The sequence below is a fragment of the Zalophus californianus genome, chromosome 9 (assembly GCF_009762305.2).
Source record: "Zalophus californianus isolate mZalCal1 chromosome 9, mZalCal1.pri.v2, whole genome shotgun sequence".
Taxonomy (NCBI): Eukaryota; Metazoa; Chordata; class Mammalia; order Carnivora; family Otariidae; genus Zalophus; species Zalophus californianus.
In genome coordinates, this window is record NC_045603.1 from 28,557,035 (window position 1) to 28,570,108 (window position 13,074).

At 38.1% G+C, this 13,074-nt stretch overlaps 1 long non-coding RNA gene across 1 annotated transcript in view; it reads left to right on the plus strand.

The window, feature by feature from the left end:
• LOC113922548 overlaps positions 1 to 13,074 on the plus strand; it is a 218,291-nt gene that overhangs the window by 142,296 nt on the left and 62,921 nt on the right. The window contains exon 4 of the long non-coding RNA XR_003519982.2: positions 10,998 to 11,076. This is a non-coding gene — a long non-coding RNA (uncharacterized LOC113922548). The remainder of the gene's footprint in view (positions 1 to 10,997; positions 11,077 to 13,074) is intronic.

Consider the following 13,074-nt stretch of genomic DNA (forward strand, 5'->3'; position numbering starts at 1 on the left):
AAACAACAGAAATTCAGGGGCACCTGGGTGGCTCAGTCAGGTAAACATCTGCCTTTGGCTTGGGTCGTGATCCCAGCATCCTGGGATCGAGCCTTGCATTGGGCTCCCTGCTTAGTGGGGAATCTGCTTCGCTCTCTCCCTCTGCCCCTCCCCCCTGCTCTTGCTCTCTTTCTCTCTCAAGTAGATAAAATCTTAAAACAACAACAACAACAGAAATTTATTCTCTCACTGTTGTGGAGGCCAGAAGTCAAAAATCAAGGTGGTGGCAAGGTTGGTTCCTTCTGGAAATCTCTGAGGGAGAGTCTGTTCCATGCCTTTCTGTTAGCTTCTGATGTTACCGGCAGTCCTTGGCTTGCACACACTTGCACACACATCACTTCAGTCTCTGCCTCTATTGTCACACGGTGTTGTCCTTTTGTGTCTGTCTCTGTATCTCTTCTGTTTTTATAAGGACACTAGTCATACTGGGTTAAGGGCCAGCTTAATAGAGAATGACCTCATATTAACTTGACTACATAGGTAAAGACATTGTTTCCATAAGATCACATTCACAGGTTGCCAGGGTTTAGGAATTCAGCGTATCTTTTTGGGAGGCATAATTCAACCCATAACATCACATATTGTCAAGAAGATTATTCTCTTGATTATTCTCAAGATTAGTCTCTTGACTAATTCAATCAATGAATTTTTTTTTATGTATCTAAAATGTCTGGCGTTATGCTAGCCACTGAAGGAAGAGTGGTTAACAAGACAGACTCTCTACCACTCATTCAAAATATTTATTAATCATCTACTGTTTATCAGGCACAGGTCCAAGAACTGAAAATACAGTAATGAATAAGATAAAGTCTCAGTTCTTAAGGAGTTTATCTTCAAGAGAGATAGACAATAAATACATTAACAGATATGATGGTTTCTGATACTAAAATGTGCTGTGGGAGGTGGAGGAAGATGGCAGAGGAGTAGGAGACCCTAGTGTTTTCTGGTCCCAGGAATTCAGCTAGGTAGCTATCAAATCATTCTGAACACTTCTGAACTCAACCGGAGATCTAAAAAAAGAATTGCTGCAATACTACAAATAGAAAAGTGACCACTTTCTGCAAGGTAGGAGGTGCAGAGGAGTGAATCCAAGGCAATACATTAGAAGACAAACCATGGGAGGCAGGGAGCATCCATACGCCGGCACTGGAAAGTGATATAGCAGTGGAGCACAACATCAGAACTTTGAGAAGTTTGCCCTGGGGAGGGATGTCACTACCTCAAAGGTGCTCAGGTGGTGAAGCAGGGCAGAATCTTAGGTGAGACAGTGTGGTCTCAGGATCCTCAGGGTCACAGGAAGACTGGCAGGTGCCTGAGTGTGGCAGAGTTCCCAGGCATCAGAGTGGGGAAGCTGACTGCAATCAGTGAGCCTGGGAGTGGGCTTTCAGCTCAGGGTTGCCATAAACCATAAACTGCCACACAGTCGGGTGACTGCTGTCCAAGCAGGGCCCAACAAGTGGCAGAACCACAGCGAGACACCCCTTACTCCCCCTGCACTCCCCCCCCGCCGGGTGGAGCAGCGCAGGTGCGTGCCACAGGAGTTTTCAGGGTTTGGAGACTCAAAATGGGGTCACAAGTTGGGTAAGATAGAAATGCTCAGTCACAGGTAGGTTAGCATGAAGTGCAGATGGAGACCAGGGAGACAGGAGTGATGGACTGCTTTTCCCTGAGGACACGCTGAGGAATGGGGCCCCGAGCTCTGAGCTCTGGGGCTGGAGATTGGGAGGCTGTCATTTGCAGTCTCATCCCCTAAAGCTGCATGTAAAGCCTTCAGGGAATAAAAGCCACACAGAGCAATCCAGAGCTGCTTACTTAGCCTGGTCCCCTGGCAAGGGCAGTGCAATTCCGCCCAGGGCAAAGGCACCCGAGAATCAGCACAACAGGCCCTTTCCCCAGAAGATCAGCAAAAACATCCGGCCAAGACCAAGTTTAATGATCACATAGAACAGCAAAACTCTAGTGCTAGGGGACAATAGTATATAGAAGTCATGGTTTTTTTCTCGTGAGTCTTAGTCTTTCAATTTTATTTATTTTTTCCTTTTCAACTAATTTCTTATTTTATCAACTCTTTTTTAAAGTCTTTTTTAATTTTCATTTTTACAATTACATTCTATCCTTTCATTGTATTTAATTTTATTTTTATATATAGGTAAGTTTTTCTTTCTTTACAATTTTGGGAGGTAGTTTCTTCTAACAAACAAATGAAAATAGACCCAGAATCTAGAGTATTGCTTGTTCTATTCAACTGTCTGATTATATTCTTTCTTTTTTAAGTCCTTTGATTTTCATTTTTACAGTTGCATCCTATCCTTTCACTGTATTTTATTTTTGTATATATGTAAGTTTTTCTTTCTTTACAATTTTGGGATCTAGTTTTCTAACAAACAGAACAAAATATACCCAGGATCTAGTGTATTCTGTTCTGTTCACTTGTCAGATTATATTCTCTTTCTCTCTTTCTTTTCTTTTCAGTTTCAGGTCTCTTCTCATTTGTTTAGTGTATATTTCTCTGGGGCCATTGTTACTATTTTAGTATTTCGTTCTCTCATTCATCTATTCTTCTCTGGACAGAATGACAAGAGAGAAAAACTCACCTCAAAAAAGAGAACAAGAGGCAGTACTGACTGCCAGGAACCTAATCAGCATGGAGATAAGTAAGACATCAGAACTAGAGTTCAGAATGACAATTATAAAGATACTAGCTGGGCTTGAAAAAGCATAGAAGACACTAGAGAATCCCTTTCTGGAGAAATAGAAGAACTAAAATCTAATCAGATCAAAATCATTGCTACTAATGAAATTCAATAAAAAATGGAGGCTCTAACTGCTAGGATAAATGAGGAAGAAGAGAGAATTAGTGATATAGAAGACAGAATGATGGAAAATAAAGAAGCTGAGAAAAAGAGTAAACAGCTACTGGATCATGAGGGGAGAATTCAAGAGATAAGTGATACCATAAAGCGAAACAATATTAGAATAATTGGGACCCCAGAAGAAGAGGAAGGGGGCTGGGGAAAAGGTATATTTGAGCAAATTATAGCTGAGAACTTCCCTGATCTGGGGAAGGAACCAGGCATTCAGGTCCAGGAGGCACAGAGAACCTGCCTCAAAATCAATAAAAATAGGCCAACACCTCACATATAATAGTGAAGCTTGCAAATTTCAGAGACAAAGAGAAAATCCTGAAAACAGCTCAGGATGAGAGGTCCTTAACCTGAAAGGGTAGAAACATTAGACTGGCAGCAGACTTATCCACAGAGACCTGGCAGGCCAGAAAGAACTGGCATGATATATTCCGGGTGCTAAATGAAAAAATTATGCATCCAAAAATATTTTATCCAGCTAAATGTCATTCAAAATAGAAGGAGAGATCAAGATCAAGGACAAACAGAAACTAAGATAATTTGTGATCACCAAACCAACCCTGCAAGAAATATTAAAAGGGATACTTTAAGCAGAGAGAGAGCCCAAAAGTAACATAGACCAGAAAGGAATGGAGTCAATATACAGAGTGACTTTATAGGAAATACAATGGCACTAAATTAATATCTTTCGGTAGTGACTCTGAATGTAGATGGTCTAAATGCACCAATTAAAAGACACAGGGTATCAGATTGGATAAAAAGTAAGACCCATCAATATGCTGTCTACAAGTGACTCATTTTAGACTCAAAAACACCTCCAGATTGAAGTGAGGAGATGGAAAACCACTTATCATGCTAATGGACATCAGAAGAAAGCTGGGGTATCTTATATCAGAAAAATTAGATTTTAAACCAGAGATTGTAATAAGAGAAGAGGAAGGACACTGTATCATAATTAAAGGGTCTATCCAACAAGATCTAACAATTGTAAATATTCGTTCCCTTAAAATGGGAACAGCCAATTATATAAACCAATTAATAACAAAATTAAAGAAACACAGTGATAATAATACAATAGTTGGGGACTTTAACATACCATTCACTGCAATGGACAGATCATCTAAGGAGAAGATCAACAAGGAAGCAAGGGTTGTGAATGACACACTGAACCAGATGGACTTCCAGATATATTCAGAGCATTTCCATTCTAATGCAACAGAATACACATTCTTCTTGAGTACACATGAAACATTCTCCAGAATAGATCACATACTGTGTCACAAATCAGGACTCAGGTACCAAAAGATTTGAGATCATTCCCTGCAAATTTTCAGACCATGATGCTTTGAAACTTGAACTCAATCACAAGAGGAATTTTGGAAAGAACTCAAATACAAGGAAGCTAAAGAGCAACCTACTAAAGAATGAATGGGTCAACCAGGAAATTAAATAACAATTTAAAAAATTCATGGAAACAAATGAAAATGAAAACGCAGCTATTCAAAACCTTTGGGATGCAGCAAAGGCAGTGCTAAGAGGGAAGTATATAGCAATACAGGCCTTTCTCAAGAAACAAGAAAGTTCTCAAATACACAACCTAAATTTACACCTAAAGGAGCTGGAGAAAACAGCAAATAAAGCCTAAACCCAGCAGAAGAAGAGAATTAATATAGATTAGAGCAGAAATCAGTGAAGTAGAAACCAAAAGAACAGTAGAACAGATCAATGAAACTAGAAGCTGGTTCTTTGAAAGAATTAATAAGATTGATAAGGCCCTGACCAGACTTATCAAAAAGAAAAGGGACCCAAATAAATAAAGTCATGAATTAAAGAGGAGAGATCACAACCAACACTGAAGAAATACAAAGTTATAAGAACATATTATGAGCAACTATATGCCAACAAATTAGGCAATCTGGAAGAAATGGATGCATTCCTAGAGCTGTATAAACTACCAAAACTGAAACAGGAAGAAAAACCTGAACAGACCCATAACCAGCAAAGAAATTGAAGCAGTAATGAAAAATCTCCCAAAAAACAAGAGTCCAGGGCTGGATAGCTTCCTAGGGGAGTACTACCAAACATTTAAAGAAGAATTAATACCTATTCTTCTGAATAAGTGTTTCAAAAAATAGAAATGGAAGGAAAACTTCCAAACTGGTTCGATGAGGCCAGCATTACCTTGATCCCAAAACCAGAGAAAGATTCCACCAAAAATGAGAATCACAAAACAATATCTCTGATGAACGTGGCTGCAGAAATTCTCACCAAAATACTAGCCAATAGGATCCAGCAGTACATTAAAAGGACTCTTCACCATGACCAAGTAGGATTTATTCCTGGGCTGCAAGAGTGGTTCAACATCTGCAAATCAATCAATGTGATACACTACATTAATAAAAGAAAGGACAAGAACCATATTATCCTCTCAATAGATGCAGAAAAAAGCATTTGATAAAGTACAGCATCTTTTCTTGATTAAAACTCTTCACTGTGTAGGGACAGAGGGAACATAGCTCAATATCATAAAAGCCATACATGTAGAGCCCACAGTGAATATCATTCTCAATGGGAAAAAAACTGAGAGCTTTTCCTTTAAGGTCAGGAACACAACAGGGATGTCCACTCTCACCACTGTTGTACAACATAGTACTAGAAGTCCTAGCCTCAGCAATCAGGCAATGAAAAGAAATAAAAGCATCTGAATCGTCAGAGAAGAAGTCAAACTCTCACTCTTGCAGTTGACATGATACTCTGTGTGGAAAACCCAAAAGACTCCACCACAAAATTTCTAGAACTCATACAGGAACTCAGCAAAGTGGCAGGATATAAAAAGAATGCACAGAAATCAGTTGCATTTCTATATACTAATAATGAAACAGAAGAAAGAGAAATTAAGGAGTTGATCCCATTTACAATTGCACCAAAAATCATAGGATACCTAGAAATAAACCTAACCAAAGAGGTAAAGGATCTGTACTCTGAAAACTATAGAACACTCAGGAAAGAAATTGAGGTAGACACAAAAAGATGGAAAAATGTTCCATGCTCATGGATTGGAAGAACAAATATTGTTAAAATATCTATGCTACCTGGAGCAATCTATACATTCAGTGCAACGCCTATCAAAATATCATCAACTTTTTTCACAGAGCTTAAACAGATAATCCTAAAATTTGTATGGAACCAGAAAAAAAAAAAAAAACCCAAATAGCCAAAGGAACATTGAAAAAGAAAACCAAAGCTGGTGGCATCACAATTCCAGACTTCAAGCTCTATTACATAGCTGTAATCATCAAGACAGTATGGTACTGGCACAAAAACAGCCACGTAGATCAATGGAACAGAATAGAGAAGTCAGAAATGGACCCTCAACTCTATGGTCAACTAATGTTTGACAAGGCAGGAAAGAATATCCAATGGAAAAAAGACAGTCTCTTCAACAAATGGTGTTGGGAGAATTGGACAGCCACGTGCAGAAGAATGAAACTGGACCATTTTCCTATGCCATTCACAAAAATCGACTCAAAATGGATGAAGGACCTAAATGTGATACAGGAATCTGTGAAAATCCTAGAGGAGAACACAGGCAGCAACCTTGTGACCTTGGCCACGCAACTTCTTGCTAGACACATCTCCAAAGTCAAGGGAAACAAAGGCAAAAATGAACTATTGGGACTTCATTAAGATGAAAAGCTTTTGCACAGCAAAGGAAACAGTCAATAAAACTAAAAGACAATTGACAGAATGGGAGAAGATATTTGCAAATGACAGATCAGATAAAGGGCTAGTAACCAAAATCTATAAAGAACTTACCAAACTCAACACCCAAAGAATAAATGATCCAATCAAGAAGTGGGTGGAAGACATGAACAGACATTTCTCCAAAGAAGACATACAAATGGCCAACAGACACATGAAAAAATGCTCAACATCACTCGGCATCAGGGAAATACAAATCAAAACCACAATGAGATACCACCTCACACCAGTCAGAATGGCTAAAATTAACAAGACAGAAAACGACAGATGTTGGCGAGGATGCAGAGAAAGGGAACCCTCTTACACTGCTGGTGGGAATGCAAGTCGGTACAGCCACTCTGGAAAAGAGCGTGGACATTCCTCAAGAGGTTAAAAATAGAGCTACTATATGACCCAGCAATTGCACTACTAGGTATTTAACCCAAAGATACAAATGTATTGATCGAAGGGTCACCTGCACCCCAATGTTTATAGAAGCAATGTCCACAATAACCAAACTATTGAAAGAGCTGAGATGTCCATCAACGGATGAATGGATAAAGCAGCAGTGTATCTATCTATACACACACACACACACACACACACACACACACACACAATGGAATATTATTACTCAGCCATCAAAAAAATAAAAGCTAGCCATTTATAATGACATGGATGAACTAGAGGGTATTATGCTAAGCAAAATAAGTCAATCAGAAAAAGAGAATTATATGATTTCACTCATATATGGAATTTAAGAAACAAAACAGAGGAGCATAGGGAGGAAAAAATAAAACAAGATGAAATTAGAGAGGGAGACAAACCATAAGAGACTCTTAATCATAGGAAAGCAATCTGCAGGTTGCTGGAGGGGAGGGATTGGGTGATGGGGTAACTGGGTGATGGACGTTAAGGAGGGCATGTGATGTAATGAGCACTGGGTGTTATATGCAACTGATGAATCACTGAACTCTACCTCTGTAAATAATAATACACTACATGTTAATTAATTGAATTTAAATAAAATTACAAAATTACAGCATGAAAAAAATGTGCTATGAAAAAGATGAGGTAGGGAAATATGACAATGAATGACTGGAGCAGGGTAGACATCTTTATCTAAAGAGTCATAGAAGATCTCCCTGGGAGTGTGACATTTTAGTTAAGACCTGAGTGACTAGAAGGGGGTGGCCATGCAAAGACCTTGGAGCAGAGATTCCAAGCAGAAAGGCAGCCAAAGGCAAAGAAAGACCCTGGTTGGGGATAAATGTAGAATATTCAAGAAGGGAAGTGGAAGACATTCTCCCTAAAGTGTATGAACTAAGGGAAAAATGGAAAGAAACATGTTAAATAAATAAGTGGGGTGGCTGGGTGATAGACACTGGGGAGGATGTGTGCTATGGTGAGCGCTCTGAAGTGTGTAAGACTGTTGAATCACAGACCTGGACCTCTGAAACCAATAATGCAATATATGTTAAAAAAAAAAAAAAGAAGAAGAAGATAGTAGGAAGGGAAAAATGAAGGAGGAGAAGTCGGAGGGGGAGACGAACCATGAGAGACTGTGGACTCTGAGAAACAAACTGAGGGTTCTAGAGGGGAGGGGGGTGGGGGGGATGGGTTAGCCTGGTGATGGGTATTAAGGAGGGCACGTTCTGCATGGAGCACTGGGTGTTATGCACAAACAATGAATCATGGAACACTACATCAAAAACTAATGATGTAATGTATGGTGATTAACAGAGCATAATAAAATAAAATAAAAAAATAAGTGGGTAAAGGGATTTGCTTTTATCACCCTTGCCATTAGAAATTACTTGAGGGGGTTATTAAGGACCATGATTTGAATATAAGTTTTAGAAACATCCCTCTGGCTGCATTCTGTAGGGCAGATTGTAGAGGGATAAGAACAGAATCTGGAAGACCACTTTGGTGACTACTGTATGAATCCAAACAACAGATGATGAGACTGTGGAGTAGGGTTGTAGTATTGAAGTTGGTGAAGAGTTGAGATGGAGATATACTTCAGTAGTAGAGACGATGGCACCTTGTCATCATTTTCCTAATATCATCTGTATCAGTATATAACAAAACTGTCAATAGCATAGCTTTTATAATTTTAATTGCTCTGTATTAGTCACATTAAGGGAGAAACACACTATTTCCAAATCAGGCACAAAACTTCCTGTAGTATCTAAGTAGATTGTTACTTTATGCAAGTACTCTCTCATGTTTACCTCATTTTATTTTTCTAATAGTAGAAGTTTAGGTTGACCTTGTCCCAGGATATTAGGTTACCTTGCTGCTCTTTAAGGCTTCTGACCACTCATTCATGGGTTGTTCCTCTTGAGGATCTTCCTTTTGACAACATCTTCCCCAGCATTAGCCGTTCCATTGATATACTATTGGAGCTCTATTTATTTCACTCCATCTGCTTGGTAAATTATTCCAGCATACGTTTTGTTAGTCTCTGATTTAGGGGGTGGATTCTGTGATACATCTGCATGAAAATATGTTAAGTCTTCAAACAAGCCATGACCTCTTGGAACTCTGCCTGAAATACAAATTTTATAACCATTTGGGAGAGTGAGTTAACTTCACCATTCATCTGCCTAGTCATAGATTAGGAAGCAAGACATAAAATCAATGTTTTCCATAATCAAGTGTGCTTTTCTATAACATAAAAACTTCTAAATAAAATATTCAGTATAAATATTGATTAAAGTAAGCTATAAAGGAAGGGCCTAGGGGGAAAAAGAAAGATAAAATGGAGCAAAATTTAAGCAGTTACAGTTGGAGAGGCACAGATGAGTGCATTTACTCTTACACACGAACATGTAGGGGTGCCTGGGTGGGTCAGTTTTTTAAGCATCTGCCATTGGCTCAGGTCATGATCCCAGGGTCCTAGGATGGAGTTCTGTGTCTGGCTGTCTGCTCCGCAGGCAGTTTGCTTCTCCCTTGCCCCTCGCCCCGGCTCATGTGCACTCTCTCTCTCAAATAAATAAATTAAATCTTAAAAAAACATGTACATGTATACATATATGCATATATACACACATATGTGTATGTGTGTATACATGTACAGATATACATCTGTATATAAAATTAAACTTCTAATATTCTCTCAGAATTAATTTCTATGTCCTGAATTCTACTCTTTAAGTTCACAAATTTTTCAGTGCTGTGCTAGGAGCTAGTGCTATTTGAAAGGTTATTGCATATCTACTCTGGCAGGCTTTTATATAGTTACCTTTTAATTGAGTAAAAAGTAGTTAGCATTTTTACCATCTCTGTTCTTTTATTAAGCTGTTCAACTGACTACCTAAAGCCACCCTATTTTCATTTGATAACGGAAACAAAACCAAATCTGTGTTACTTTCTCTTAAAGAGTATTGAGAAAAGGAAACTAATTTGTATCAATTCTCCTTTCTTTTCTTAAGACTGATTTAAGGAAACTATGTGTATTCCAGTTATTTGCCCATTTTGTTAATTTCTGCTTCTACTGTCTACCTCTGAAAAATGACCATCAATTTTTCTATAACATACTTAAACCACTGCCACTTAATTTTAAAGATACTAAACTCTGCTGCCATGGAGGAGCAGCAAAACACTGTAGTTTTGATAACATTGAGAGGCAGCCCTCTTAGTGCAAATGTTGCAAATATTCTGCAACTATTTTAAGTGAAACAAGGGAATGGCTTGTCCCAAAACAGTAACTAGTTTTCCCAGTGGAGATAATTATGCCTTTCAGTACAGTTCAGAATAAAAATCAAGATCATCAGTTTAGTGCATAAATATAAATATATTCTAGATTGTCCTGTCTTGGTGAGTGCAAGGAGAAAAAAACAACAACAAAAAACAAGCAAAATCAAGTGAAAAGAAATTCTAGGTATTTTTTAATGTGAAAAACAAAAATAAAAACAAAAACCCTGAAAGTCTACTCTGAAATGTTATAATTTCTAAGAGTGAAAGAAATTTCACAAAAGCATGTAAAGGAATTTAAAAAAAATCTGAATATTCAAACTTTAATTCAGTAAAACAGGTACTGACCTGTGGTATCTTGGAGATGACTGTAATAAATTGGACTAACAAGATTTTCCTAGAATATCAGATTCCAACATTAATGCATAATCAACACCAAATGCAGGCATCAGCCCTCAAGCCCACACCTTTCCTGAAAAGCAGAAGATGGGAGCCGGAAGGATGACAACATGGTAGCACGGGGATGTCATCTAGAGAAACTGTAACTAATTAGGCAACCACATTAAAAATAAATTGTGTTGTCTTGTCACTGTGTACTTTCCTGTTAAATGAGCTCCTAGATATTCTACCCTTCCTACTCTCTTTCTGCAGGTGCTGGTGCTTGATGCTTTTTGATAGTAAATGAGAGAAAACCCAAGAAAAAAATGTTCATTGTGCATTAAGTCATCTGGTAAGTCCTTTGAGAAGAACATCATTTGAGAAATGCTGATTTCCACATTTCTATACCCGTTGGTACACTGCTATATATTAACTGGAGAGCAGTACATAAAATAAAACATTAATATTCTAGTATGAGTTTCATATGCATGGTGATAATGAGGCTTAACATAGTGGTTTTTTTATATAAATATATGTTTTGAAAATAGCTCTCTATATATCATTAGTGTATAATGGCATCGTTTAGAAGTTTGGGAAAAAAACAGCAATTTTTTCTTAGTTAAAATATTTTTCTGAAGGGATTCACTTTCGCGTAGTTCAGTGTTCCTGAGTACTGGGTGACATTATCTTTTCAATAATAATCAGACAAAAATGTAATCATTGTACTTGTTCATGGGAAAATTTGTTGTAGGTTGCATGTAGAATCAGTTCCCTCTGTTGTACTTTTTATCTTTCCTCTGGAATTACTGTGACCTGAACCCTTACAAATAATTATTGAGGGACCTAATTAAAGTTGTGCTGTTTTATGGGACGCCTGGGTGGCTCGGTTGGTTAAGCATCTGCCTTCAGCTCAGGTCATGATCCCAGGTGGGATCAAGCCCCTGCTTCGGGCTCCCTGCTCAGCGGGGAGTCTGCTTCTCCTTCTCCCTCACCTTGCCTCCTGCTCATGCTCTCTCTCTCTATCTTTGTCTCTCTCTCAAATAAGTAAAATCCTAAAAAAAATAAAGTGCTGTTTTTTGATGTTTGAGGGCATTAAATATCACTATTTGGTTCTTTTATTAATTTTTTATAATTTGCTCTTATTTCAGTGCTTAGATAGCTTAGTTTATATGACTAGATGACAGTCCTATAGATATCATATGTCAAATGTCTGGCACCTTTCATATGTCATAGAATGCTCATAGCAGAGGTGAGAAGTAGCTCATCATGATGATACTCAGGTATATAGAAGTATTAGATAAAATGTAGAATAATTGGGGAAAAGAGTTACGTCTTCTGAAAGTCATGTGAATTAAAAAATAGCTTTACTTTTTAATATTATAAAAGAGATATATTTTTTTCCTTATATTTACCTGTACCATACATCAATATATATGTGCATCCATTGAACTATATGTGGGATTTTGTTTCCTAAATCAAGAAAATAGAAGCAGTTTTGTTGGAGTAGAGAGGGGCATAAATGGAGGGGCATGGCATAGCTTTTGTTCCTTCAGACGTTAATTATTGTTTTTGATCACTTAGTGTTAGAGAAACTATTTTGATGAGAGACTTCGGAAATCTGTGTATAGCACATTTTGTTTGGGGATCTAGAAGACAAAAATTAGCAAACAAATAGGAGAAGTCAGTTCTTATCCACCTATGCTGAAAACTCAACACTGTAGTTTTGATAACGTTGAGAGGCAGCCCTCTTGGTGCAAATGTTGTCATGGGTAGCAGCACTGAACAGGCTGTTTAAGTGATTTGTTGGGCATCACTCTTCCAAACCGAGATCCAGAGCAGAGGCAGGACCTGATGGGCACCACATATATACTATAGTTGATAGTTTGGCTTGAGTTGCAAACACACTTGTTGCGTTCCTTGGGGGATGTCCTGGAAAGCATGTGGGTATCATAAAGGGCCTGGTGGTTCTGCAGGCATGAGAGAGAGTATAGGAATATTGGTTTATTGATTTCAGTGTAGGTTTATTTGTATTTATCAGGTGATATAAACTAATATTTGGGATTACATATTTTAGCCTGTTTTAGTTTTAATTTCATGGTCCTAGACACAGTCAGAATAAAGCCTAGATCTCAAAAAATTGTGTTAGGAGACTTGTCTCGGTGATGTGACACATAAAGGTTTCTTTCTCACTCAGGTGAATCTGCTACAGGTCAGTTATCTTCCATTTTGAGTTATGCCATATGGAAGCAATGACTTCTGTATTCACTGCAACAGAGAGAAGGAAGGATAGAGGAGGCACCTCACTCTTGGTACCAAAATAGGATACAGATTATCTATCTATCTATCTATC